Below are 13084 nucleotides of genomic sequence, written 5' to 3'. Positions count from 1 at the left end.
ATATATATATATATATATATATATATATATCTCCAGGGATGTGTTTGGTAGAGGCACGGTATGGTGTGGGCCTTTGTGGGCCCATGTGGAGGCATCCCTTCCCCCTAAGGTACCAGCCACATGATGGGTATAGTATGGAATAGACTTTATTTGAGCATGGGGAGGGGAGTTGAGTGGGTAGTAGAGACAGAGAAAGGGAGGGAGGGGGAGAGAGAGAGAGAGAGAGAGAGAGAGAGAGAGAGAGAGAGAGAGAGAGAGAAGAAGAAGAAGAAGAAGAAGAAGAAGAAGAAGAAGAAGAAGAAGAAGAAGAAGAAGAAGAAGAAAGAAGAAAGAAGAGGAGGAGGAGAGGAGAGGAGAGGCGAGGCAAGGCGAGAAGAGAAGAGCAGAGAAGAGAAGAGAAGAGAAGAGAAGAGAAGAGAAGAGAAGAGAAGAGAAGAGAAGAGAAGAGAAGAGAGAGAAGAGAAGAGAGGCTGGCCATGAGCACATGGAGAGAGATGGGGAGGGGAATGAGGAGAGAGGTGACAGAGGGGGGAGAGGGGAAGAAAGTGGGAGAAGAGAGCAAGACAAGCGGGTGAGGAGGGGCAAGCAACCCCTTTTATCATGAGTCAGTCACACCTGACTGTTGCCATGTAACTATGGCGCAGAGCCTAGAAGAAATGCCAACAATGGATCATACACTCATAGGAGAGATTTGAATGGAATATCAGAGCTTTATAATCTTCACAGCTCTCAAGCATCCTTGTGCAACCTGGGTCAGGACCACTGTTTAAATTCTAGCTGCCTACTTTGAGTCAAATCTGTTCTGTCCACTTGCCTTTTCTTTATCCTCAATGAGTTGGCTTTTGGACTGTGTCCACATTCACACCAAATTGTTTCTACTCTGGACCTCTTTCTCAACCTAGCTTGCTTCCTGTGAGGCTGGCTGCTGTGCCTGTGATGGACAGAACAGTACACATCCAGCTTCTTCAATGGTTTCCTTTACAGCATTCTAGTTTGAAAACTGTTTTCACACTGTGTACATATGATTTTATTTCCTCTACTGAGGAAATTTTAGTGCAAGCCTCTTAATTTGCTAATTAATTCTGATTGACTACTTTCATAGTCTCAGGAAATCAGTATGTGATTGCTTAGGTTAAGAATAACTTAGCCTGGAAAATGATCTAATTTCAGTGGGATAAATTCAAGCCAGTTAGCATGGCAGAATTACTTGCTTTTTTGAATAATGCAGATTTGTTCATAAGAGCACTCTTTCATTTGTGAAAATGATCTATGCTTTTAGCCACTGTAACTGCTGCAGTCCTTCCCCTTTTGGTGCTAATAGGAGGAAAAGAGAAATGATAGCGTGGCTTTAGACTAGATGTTTTGAGCCGGGAAGGCCCCATCACATACTTTGTTCTGGGTCCGAGTACATTAATTGACCACAACGTGCTATTAAAACACTGCTCTATGGCTGCCTTTAATGTATGCTCAAAGCATCTGAAATATGTAATATAGTTACAGGGTTGTTCTCTTTTCTCCTGAACTAAATAGTGACTTATTATTTCTCGTAAATAAAACATGTTCCATCTTCTGGGGCTTTCTTGTGTATCTTTTAGGGAGTGGGGCTAAGTAGAGCAAACAGAGATCTATAAAATTAGCAAATGATTAGCTCAACATGTTAATTTTAATGCTTACAAGATAAAAGATATTTCAAAATGTGGACAGATGGCTTGCCCAGGAGTGTGCAGACTTCTTACACTGAAATATGGAGAGTTGGGTCTGCAATGCTTTAGAGAGCAACCACATTCTTTGGGCACGCAATTGGGCAAGTTGCTCTTCAGAAGCCCATTATTTCTCTCCATGATAGTAGATAATTATCATTATTTTCCTCAAGAGAACATTGTGTAGAATGAGTAATTAATAACTTTGGTGCACTTTTGAAGACATTGTAAGTAACTTCTTAGTTTTTTCTCAACTTACATTTCAATGCAATTGAATTACAATTGCAGTACAATTCAGAGAAAATGAATATGGGCAAAATAAATATGGAATAAAACTTTTATTCTGAAAATTTGTGATATAAATTTTCTGACATTTTTATTAAAAGTACTAGTTTCTTTGTAAGATATATTTAATTTCACACTCAGAGATATTGCTTCTCATAATTAAAAAATTCTGTTTTTTTTGGGGGGGGGAATAAGTATGAATAATTAGAAGTGGCCATAGGTGCAATATACGGCAGTGCACAGCAAATTTTTTGTACTGTCTTTCCTACCCTGAGTATTGGCTACCTCTTTGCAACCAATGGAATATAACCAGACTGCTCTGGTACATTTTCTAGAGCTAGAATCTAAGAAAACCCCAACTTCCACTCTGGTTTCTTAGAATGCTGCTTCTTAGTTCTGTAAGAAGTTGATCCAACCTGTGGTTCCCATATTGCTTGGGTGCTCAGTCAAGACATTTGGAGAAGTTACGTGGTAATGACTGATCTTCTATACCATTGCTTCTGGCTATTCCAGGTAAAATGCCAGGCAGGCATGTAAGTATCATTTTGGGTATCCAGACAACCATATTAATGGGCCATATTACTCTAGGCCCAGTTTTCATCTCTCCGAATGAATTGTGAGTAGTGAGCTGCCTAGCAAATCCAATCTACATGTAACTAGCTATAACACACATACACACACCCACATACACACCCACTTACACACCCATACACACACACACCTACACACCCACATAGACACATGCACACAAACATGCACATTGGCATGCACACTGTATGTGTTGTTTTAGCCCTAAACCTTTGAAGTGGTTTGTTACATTTCACAGAGAACTAGAGTAAGGACAGTGACAACTGACAGTGCTCATTTGCTCTCATGATCTTTGCTTACAGTAGGATGTAGATCTTGCACATGCTGAGAAGATACTCTAGGCCTTGCCACAGTGATACCTGGAAGGAACCTTTGCAGTCATAGTGCTATCTGTGCTCATGTTTACTTGGTGGTAAAATCAAGACCATGATCTACATTTAATGTTTCAAGAGGACTGGTCAAAATGGGATGTTGGCATGCAATAAGGATATACTGCTGGCATATTCCTTGGCTTTCAGCTCATGGGCTCTCAGCTTTGCTTGCTTGGTTCATCATAGAAACCCCAAAGCCAGAGATGTAGTGAGGAAACTTTCATATTGTTACTAGGAAGAAGGGATAGGTCATAAAACTGGATTCCACAGGAAGTCATCCCAGATACAAGTTTTGATGGAAGAATTAGTACCATGAGGAACTAAAAAAAAAAAAAAAAAAAAAAAAATCCTTTCAACTTTGGTCATATTAGGAAGTGTTTCTGAACTTTTTCTTGTTGTCATTCAACAATAATATATCCATGTTAATGTTTGAGCAGTATTTTCACGATAAAAGTATGGTGGTACCCTCTACTTCAAACATTCCAATGGCTTCATGCCACTGATGGGATTCAGATTAATACCATGGCATGGGGTGATTTAGCAGGGCAGCCTTCAGTTTATCTGCTTCAGTGCATTTTCTTCACTGCATGGATTCTTCCTTCCCCATCATTCAATCTCATGTGTCCTGCATTGTCCTATTCTTTTTTTTTTTTTTTTTTTGTCTTTTCGAGACAGGGTTTTTCTGTGTCCTTGGAACTGGCTGTCCTGGAACTCACTTTGTAGACCAGGCTGGCCTCGAACTTAGAAATCCGCCTGCCTCTGCCTCCAGAGTGCTGGGATTAAAGGCGTGCACCGACATGCCCGGCTTTCAACTCCCTATTCTTGATCACAAATCTTTCATTAAGTTTCTTTGTGAGAGATTTTCATAGAGCTGGGTTTCTTTCCTCCAAAATAATCACCTATAATTTGCATGTTAAGTACAACCCTTTAGTTGATGGTTTTCTTCCATTTTACCAGAATAAAACCTTGTTACTGCTCTTTAGCTTTTCTTTTTGGCTAGTGTCTAGGGAATCACTGTTATATAGAAGATGGAATGGATGTCCTTCTGAGCCCTTTATTGCAAAGGGCTAAGGTGAGATTCCTTTTAATGGAATTAAAATAAACAAGAAAAGGCTATTTTACATAAATAATTGTCCCTTTTCATTACTGTCTTATATCCTAAATTTCTTGAACACCATATTTTCTTTTTATTTTTATGCAGAGGTGAATAATAAGCATAGTGCATAGCCTGCAAGTAGACTATACATGCAATAACTTTTTGATGAATATATCTATTAAATTAGTGAATGATGATGCTTCACAAGTGCTACGAGGAGTTTATAGCCTCATTAATAGTTTGGGATGGTGATGTGAATGATTCTTGAAAAAGTTGTAATTGATGAATTTCTTCTCTTTGAAATATTAGTGATATAGAAAATTTTAACAAGAATTTACAAATGGGATTGCAGGAACTGGAAATCTTCAGCAAAACAAAGGCAACAATGAATAGAAGGAGGAGACAGCCTACAGGCTGAGAGAATCCTTGCCAACTTTATATCTGACAAGGAGTAATATCTAGATTTTAGAGATATCAAAGGTTCAACATCCAAGAAATCATTCAGGAATGGGGAGATGTCTCAGTGGGTAAGAATACTTGCTACATAAGCAAACATGAGGATCTCAGTTTAGATTCCTGTCACTCTGAAAAAGCCAAGATTATTGCAGCACTAGGATGGGGGGTAGTTGTAGAGACAGGAAAATTGTTGGGGCTTACTGGTTGCTAAAGGATCAAAAACATGGTGAGAGATCCTGTCTCAAGAGAATCGAATAGAGAATGATAGTAGAGGACACTTAACATTCATCTCTGGCCTCTGTACATACTTGCACAAACATGTGCAACAAACACACACAAATGCAAATGATCCAATCAATAAGTGAACAAAAAAATTGAACATACAGTTTCCAAAAAATACTAATGGATAGGTAGATGTATGTATGTATAGATATATAGTTAGATACAGATGGATGGATAGATAGGCATAGATATGGATGAATGAATGGATGAATGTATATAGATATGGATATAGATATAGACATAGATGGATGTATAGATGGATCGATAGACATGTAGAGAGGGAGCATAGTATGCATATAGAGGTCAGAGGTCAGTTTTCAGAAGTCAGTCCTCTCCTTCCACCATGTGGGGCAAGATGGGAAGTTGCGTTGTTAGGCTTGTGTGCCAAAGTAGCATTACCTGTGGAACCACCTCCCTGCTCCATTCAGCTTTTGGCCACGTTCGATATGGAAAGGGTTCTTCTAGTTCAAAGGCAAAGACCTTTGCACAAATCTAGGCATCTGTTATTTGCTGTTGACTTTGAAGAGCCACAGACCCTTTATGAAGTGTAAATAAGACACCATGGTGAGCTTCCAGAAGGTAAAATCACCTGACTGTCCACTTGATCCTTGGAGAGCAGGGAGAAATGTATTTGATGTTCTATCCTTTCATGTAAGGCTCTTCTGCTTAAGAACACAGGAGATTCCCTGTGCTACTGAAGACCAGATAGTCTTATGTCATATATGAGTGGCTTGATTCCTATCTGCAGGAGGAAGCTTGGAGCTGGGTTTGAATGTAGCACCGTGCAACTGGGATTTTCTGTAGAACAGAGGAGAGAGTATTTGGAATTCCTGGAAAGCACGTTTGAAATATTTGAGAAAAGGAAGTAGGGGAAGAGGAAAGCAGTGGGACCTACAGGCATCTACTTTGAATGTGTCACGTCTGGATGCCTCAAAGGCTCTCCAGAGCCAACACACCCTCGCTGTCTCACACTGCCAGTCAGCTCAGACTGTCAGCTCTGTGCTCTGTATCCCAGAGAGTGACTCCATTCACCAACTCACACAAGCCAGAAACCGGAGATAGTTGGCTATCTCCCTCTTTCCACCATTTTATCCAAGTTTATAGATATTTTTCTGGGCTTTTCTTATTATCTATGGAGTGACACCTCTGCTCAAACAAATCCAAATTCAGCATTACCAATAGCCCCATCCACATGAGCTGTCAGTTCTCTGCTCCTTGTTAGGAGAATTGAGACACCTGTTTGATATACACAGCTGCTTTCTGGACCTCCCAGGTGCTCCAAGTTGGGGTCCTGACAATTCCTGCACTTTCACCTCTTTTGTTGTACAACTCACCCTCTGCACACTTGCATGGCTATCTTTCAGTTCCTATGCTGTGCTGGGTTCTTTCATTTCAGGACAGCAGTGTGCCCAATTAACTCTCCAAATTTGTCTCTATTGCCATGCCATTTGGCAAGTTGCTTCAGCAGCATTTTTGTAGAGACTTCTGTGGCTTTTTACTAGGTTTGGCTTTACTGTTACCTGTTTTCATGGAATCCTATACAATTTTGTCATTCTGGTTATAACAAATCTCTATGTCTCTATCTGTATGGTAATATTACTTTGTGTCAGGCTTTTCTACTAGACTTCATGGGACATAGGTCTGTTTGAAACCCAATGCTCTCTTTAGCTCTCAGAACAACACTTATCATAATCATTACTTAAATATTGAACAGATGCAAAGTTGAACAATACAGGAAATCATCCTATTTCCATAGCCTCTCAGGAGCTATATCTTTCAACAAAACCAACTCTTCTTTCTTCAGAAGGCATTTTTAAGAATTCCTTAGTTAGGAGCAGGGCTTTATGATCTCTGCCTTCATTCAAGCTGGGGTTTTGTCTGGCTTGATTTTGAGCAGGAAACAGGATATTAGAGTTTCATCATACATTTCTTTGTGGATATACATGCCCAGCAATGCCCCTGATTGATTATGGTGATGGTACACACCTCCTGCATTGGTGTTGACCGCCTCACATCCTCTTCACTATCAGACACTTCAGGATAGACAGTTGTCAGTGAGCAGCTGATACTCAGAGGGCTGGGTTTCTATTTCCTTTTTTTTTTTTTTTATCAGTCTCTAGTTTGTCAAATGTTGTTTTTAGCTCATTAAATGCCACAGTAAGATCATCATTTATTATGATTTTGTCAAAAAGATGACCATATTGACTTTCCATTATCTGCGCTGATTTAATCATTTCCTGAAAGTCTTCTTCCGTGAAGGGCTTTGCAGTCCCTTGGTCATCTCTGCTTGAAATAATCTTTGCATTTTTTCTTGTCTCTCTCAAATGCTCTATGGATGGAGGTTTTATAAATATCACATAGGGTTTGAACTCCAGTGTCCTTAAATGCTTCACTGTATGAGGCTGGACATCCAACAGACAAACCTTGTTCTTAGCTAGGACAGAGCGAACTGAGTCTATACTTGTACCATAATAGTTGTTTTTATATTCACCATACTCAATGAACTTGTTATTTTGTACATCTGTCTCAAACAAGTGTTTGGAAATAAAAATATATTCCACACCATCACTCTCTTGGCTTCTTCTGGCTCTAGTGGTGTGGGGCACTATCACACCATAGTGCTGTGTATCACTCATCAATAGCTTTCGCTTCAGCTCATTTAGCCCGACTCTGACAGGACCAACCAGGACAATGAGTCTGTATTTGTCATGGATCTGCCGCCGGTAGGGTGTCACCTCCTCATATGTGGGCACATCTGCTGTGTCATACTGCTCACTCTTTTTGCATTCATACATGGACTTATTTATTTTCTTATCTTTTCTGCTAAGACGGAAACTTCTTCTAAAACCAGATGATTTCGTGTTGGAAAGTTTCAGAGGCTGAACTACTATTTCTGGTCGTCTCAGAGCCAGTCTCCGTTCCTGGAAGTGCTTGGAGGGAATCAGGCCCGCTCTGGGGTTGGCATCTCCTTCATGCTTAGCCTGCCACCATGTCACATCATCTTGGCTCATAATCTGAAGAATGTCCCCCTTCCTGAAAGACAGCCCTGCCTCTTTACACGGGATTGCCTTGTCTTCCTTAGGATCATAGTCAAAGAGGGCTTTGATAAATATCTTGCCTTCTTTAGAAGGTGTCTCCTCTTTGGTGCTGGGTATTATCTTAAATGTAATTGCTCCCTTGGACTGACTCTGGTATCAGGGATCAAAGAAAAGGTCATTGCTAGAGGTAAGGAGAACATACGACAGACAGGTAGGGAGCGAAACACATCTAGGGATATTTTGTCTTGGTATTCTCCTTAGAAGAAGCCAGAAAACTAAGTTTGTAGAAATTCTGGAAACACGATAAAGCTCTAAAGTGTGTCAATTCTGCTCAAAATCACATTTACACTTTTATAACCTGTGCACTTAAGGCATCAATACATCTACTGCCATCCACTGTTATGTTATGTCAAAACAGACACAAGCACACAGTATGAATGAGGCTTGAAATGAGTATAATAGTTAGTGACCAGAACAGATGACACAAAGATAAGATCCTGACATTAAGCATTGGTATCCATAATTGATGAAATAAAAACCTGATACCAATACTGTCCTTTCTGTGGTTATGAATATGGGTGAAATTCACTTGGCAGCAATATGCATTGGAAAAGCGACTAAGCACAGCCAGGTCAGGTTTATTCTGGTGGGAAGGTAAACAGTGTGTATAACAAATCCATCGAAAGATTTAAAGGCAGACGAATGTCTATTCCCATTTAATTAAAACAGTAATTCCATGAACCAGATACTTGCTAATTGTTTCAGTACAAGGCTACCTCCTTGTTGGTGGACATTTATAAAGGCGTCTGTTGGAGGTACTCACTCATCTTTCTTTTTTTTTTTTTTTAATATTTTTATTACATATTTTCCTCAATTACGTTTCCAATGCTATCCCAAAAGTCCCCCATAGCGCCCCCCACTTCCCTACCCACCCATTCCCATTCTTTTGGCCCTGGCATTCCCCTATATTGGGGCATATAAAGTTTGCAAGTCCAATGGGCCTCTCTTTCCATTGATGGCTGACTAGGCCATCTTTCGATACATATGCAGCTAGAGACAAGAGCTCCGGGGTTCTGGTTAGTACATCATGTTGTTCCAACAATAGGGTTGCAGATCCCTTTAGCTCCTTGGGTACTTTCTCTAGCTTCTCCATTGGGAGCCCTGTGATACATCCAATAGCTGACTGTGAACATTCACTCCTGTGTTTGCTAGGCCCCAGCATCGTGTTACAAGAGACAGCTATATTTGGGTCCTTTCAGCAAAATCTTGCTAGTGTATGCAATGGTGTCAGCGTTTAGAAGTTGATTATGGGATGGATCCCTGGATACGGCAGTCTCTAAATGGTCCATCCTTTCATCACCGCTACGAACTTTGTCTCTGTAACTCCTTCCCTGGGTGTTTTGTTCCCAATTCTAAGAAGGTGTACAGTGTCCACACTTTGGTCTTCATTCTTCTTGAGTTTCATGCGTTTAGCAAATTGTATCTTAAATCTTGGGTATCCTAAGTTTTGGGCTAATATCCACTTATCAGTGAATACATATTGTGTGAGTTCTTTTGTGATTGTGTTACTTCACTCAAGATGATGCCCTCCAGGTCCATCCATTTGGCTAGGAATTTCATAAATTCATTCTTTTTAATAGCTGAGTAGTACTCCATTGTGTAAATGTACCATAATTTCTGTATCCATTCCTCTGTTGAGGGACATCTGGGTTCTTTCCAGCTTCTGGCTATTATAAATAGGGCTGCTATGAACATAGTGGAACATGTGTCCTTTTTACCGGTTGGGACATCTTCTGGATATATGCCCAGGAGAGGTATTGCTGGATCCTCTGGTAGTACTATGTCCAATTTTCTGAGGAACCGCCAGACTGATTTCCAGAGTGGTTGTACAAGCTTGCAATCCCACCAACAATGGAGGAGTGTTCCTCTTTCTCCACATCCTCGCCAGCAACTGCTGTCACCTGAATTTTTGATCTTAGCCATTCTGACTGGTGTGAGGTGGAATCTCAGGGTTGTTTTGATTTGCATTTCCCTGATGATTAAGGATGTTGAACATTTTTTCAGGTGTTTCTCTGCCATTCGGTATTCCTCAGGTGAGAATTCTTTGTTCAGTTCTGAGCCCCATTTTTTAATGGGGTTATTTGACTTTCTGGAGTACACCTTCTTGAGTTCTTTATATATATTGGATATTAGTCCCTTATCTGATTTAGGATAGGTGAAGATCCTTTCCCAATCTGTTGGTGGTTTTTTTGTCTTATTGATGGTGTCTTTAGCCTTGCAGAAGCTTTGTAGTTTCATGAGGTCCCACTTGTCAATTCTCGATCTTACAGCACAAGCCATTACTGTTCTATTCAGGAATTTTTCCCCTGTGCCCATATCTTCAAGGCTTTTCCCCACTTTCTCCTCTATAAGTTTCAGTGTCTCTGGTTTTATGTGAAGTTCCTTGATCCACTTAGACTTGACCTTAGTACAAGGAGATAGGAATGGATCGATTCGCATTCTTCTACATGTTAACAACCAGTTGTGCCAGCACCATTTGTTGAAAATGCTGTCTTTCTTCCAAAGGATGTTTTTAGCTCCCTTGTCGAAGATCAAGTGACCATAGGTGTGTGGGTTCATTTCTGGGTCTTCAATTCTATTCCATTGGTCTATTTGTCTGTCACTATACCAGTACCATGCAGTTTTTATCACAATTGCTCTGTAGTAGAGCTTTAGGTCCGGCATGGTGATTCCACCAGAGGTTCTTTTATCCTTGAGAAGAGTTTTTGCTATCCTAGGTTTTTTGTTATTCCAGATGAATTTGCAGATTGCACTTTCTAATTCGTTGAAGAATTCATTTGGAATTTTGATGGGGATTGCATTGAATCTGTAGATTGCTTTTGGCAAGATAGCCATTTTTACAATGTTGATCCTGCCAATCCATGAGCATGGGAGATCTTTCCATCTTCTGAGATCTTCTATAATTTCTTTCTTCAGAGACTTGAAGTTTTTATCATACAGATCTTTCACTTCCTTAGTTAGAGTCACGCCAAGATATTTTATATTATTTGTGACTATTGAGAAGGGTGTTGTTTCCCTAATTCCTTTCTCAGCCTGTTTATTCTTTGTGTAGAGAAAGGCCATTGATTTGTTTGAGTTAATTTTATATCCAGCTACTTCACCGAAGCTGTTTATCAGGCTTAGGAGTTCTCTGGTGGAATTTTTAGGGTCACTTATATATACTATCATATCATCTGCAAAAAGTGATATTTTGACTTCATCTTTTCCAATTTGTATCCCTTTGATCTCCTTTTGTTGTCGAATTGCTCTGGCTAGGACTTCAAGTACAATGTTGAATAGGTATGGAGAAAGTGGACAGCCTTGTCTAGTCCCTGATTTTAGAGGGATTGCTTCAAGCTTCTGACCATTTACTTTGATGTTGGCTACTGGTTTGCTGTAGATTGCTTTTATCATGTTTACGTATGGGCCTTGAATTCCTGATCTTTCCAAGACTTTTATCATGAATGGGTGTTGGATCTTGTCAAATGCTTTTTCCGCATCTAACGAGATGACCATGTGGTTTTTGTCTTTGAGTTTGTTTATATACTGGATTACGTTGATGGATTTCCGTATATTGAACCATCCCTGCATCCCTGGGATGAAACCTACTTGGTCAGGATGGATGATTGTTTTGATGTGTTCTTGGATTCGGTTAGCAAGAATTTTATTGAGGATTTTTGCATCAATATTCATAAGGGATATTGGTCTGAAGTTTTCTATCTTTGTTGGGTCTTTTTGTGGTTTAGGTATCAGAGTAAGGGTTTCTATTTCCTACGGTAAAAAGTAGCCACCAAGTCCAATGATTTAATTCACTAATGCCACTTAAAATCATTTACACTTCAGGTTTTAAAATTCTTACAGATTTTTAACGTAAACATGTTTGCTATTTGCTGAAGAGGAGTTTTTTATTTGGGGTTTGTTTAGTTAGTTGAGATGGCATACAGCACTTCCTGCTATACTTTTCAGATTTTTTCCATCTCCCATTGTCTGCCATTCTGTTTTCTGTCCCTTATCCTTCTTTACTCTTTTTTCTATTTCCTCTCTTCTTTAGATTAGCTCAAGACCTTGTTTCTTAATTATATGCTTTCATGCTAAAATCAACCCATAAATATAAGCATAAAGACAAACATGTCAGCTTTCTATTTTGAGCAAGAAATTACCTTCTTAGAATATTTATAAAAATGGATGACTTCCCTCAGGAGATTCATTCATCAAGACAGAAGTTAGTCCTCCTGTGCAAAATGAAATAGAAATAGAACCCGTCAAAATACAGCAGGATAAACACAGCAATCAGAGACTGAGGAGGGAGGGGAAGCCTAATTTGAAGGGAAAATGTTGGCTGCTTGTGAAGCAAAGAAATAGAAACAGCAAATGTTCCTTCAAATTACAGCAAGAGAGAAATGTTATCCAGAGATGTTTTGGACTTTGAACATTTCATCCAGAACTACTTTGAACCAAGGCTTGGTACCTGGAACTGGATATGAGATCTGGGCCGGTGTCAGAATCTTCATTTCATGGGATTTTGGACCACAAGAGCTGGAGGGTACCATCAGGCAAGAAAAGCTATTCCTCATCTCAGATCACATAATGAGCTCATGTTATAACTGAAACTATAATAGATATTTTTATTCCAAAGTGCTTTTGTGGCTTGTTATAAGGACAGTAGTTCTTATAAACCAGCATGCAGGTAGCACCTGCACACTTCCTTAGGCTCTTGAGTTTGCTGCAAGAGATGGAGTCATCAGATAATCTTCTTGTCATATTCCTGTTCTGGCAGCTTCACCACCAAAAGCAACACGTACTAAAGCATAACACAGTAGATTAAGACTATCTGTCTAGGGCAGTGTTGGTCTTTAAATATGAAATGTCATTAGCTATTGACATTGTTTTGTGAAATTCTAGAAACTTCCAAATAGGTCTGGACAGAACATGCCTCAGCATAATAAAAGCTTACCTGAAGTAATTCAGTTAGAACTGGGAAGGAGACCAGGCTGGCCACTCTCACCAGTCCTTTTCAGTATGGTACTGAAAGCTCTAGCTAGAGTAATGAGACCAACAAGGGACCTCAAGGCTAAAAAAAGAGAAAGAGAAAGTCAAATTATCCTTGTTTGCAGACAATATGATATTATGCATAAGAGATTTAAAAATCCCACCAGAAAGCTTCTAGAAATGATTAAAACTTTCAGCACAGTGACAAGATAAAAAACTAAGTTACAGAAATTTGTACTC

The 13084-nt window shown here is 39.7% G+C and overlaps 1 protein-coding gene and 1 pseudogene across 1 annotated transcript in view; one reads left to right on the top strand and one right to left on the bottom strand.

The window, feature by feature from the left end:
* Nucleotides 1-13084, top strand: part of Gpr158 (G protein-coupled receptor 158) — a 406464-nt gene that overhangs the window by 68659 nt on the left and 324721 nt on the right. The window lies entirely within an intron of this gene.
* Nucleotides 6848-8146, bottom strand: LOC110289272 (MAGUK p55 subfamily member 7 pseudogene; annotated as a pseudogene).

The sequence above is a fragment of the Mus caroli genome, unplaced genomic scaffold (genome assembly GCF_978045245.1).
Source record: "Mus caroli unplaced genomic scaffold, Mus_caroli_1 scaffold_2, whole genome shotgun sequence".
Lineage (NCBI taxonomy): Eukaryota > Metazoa > Chordata > Mammalia > Rodentia > Muridae > Mus > Mus caroli.
Note: the sequence above shows the minus strand (reverse complement) of the source record. Positions and strands in the feature narration are given on the sequence as shown.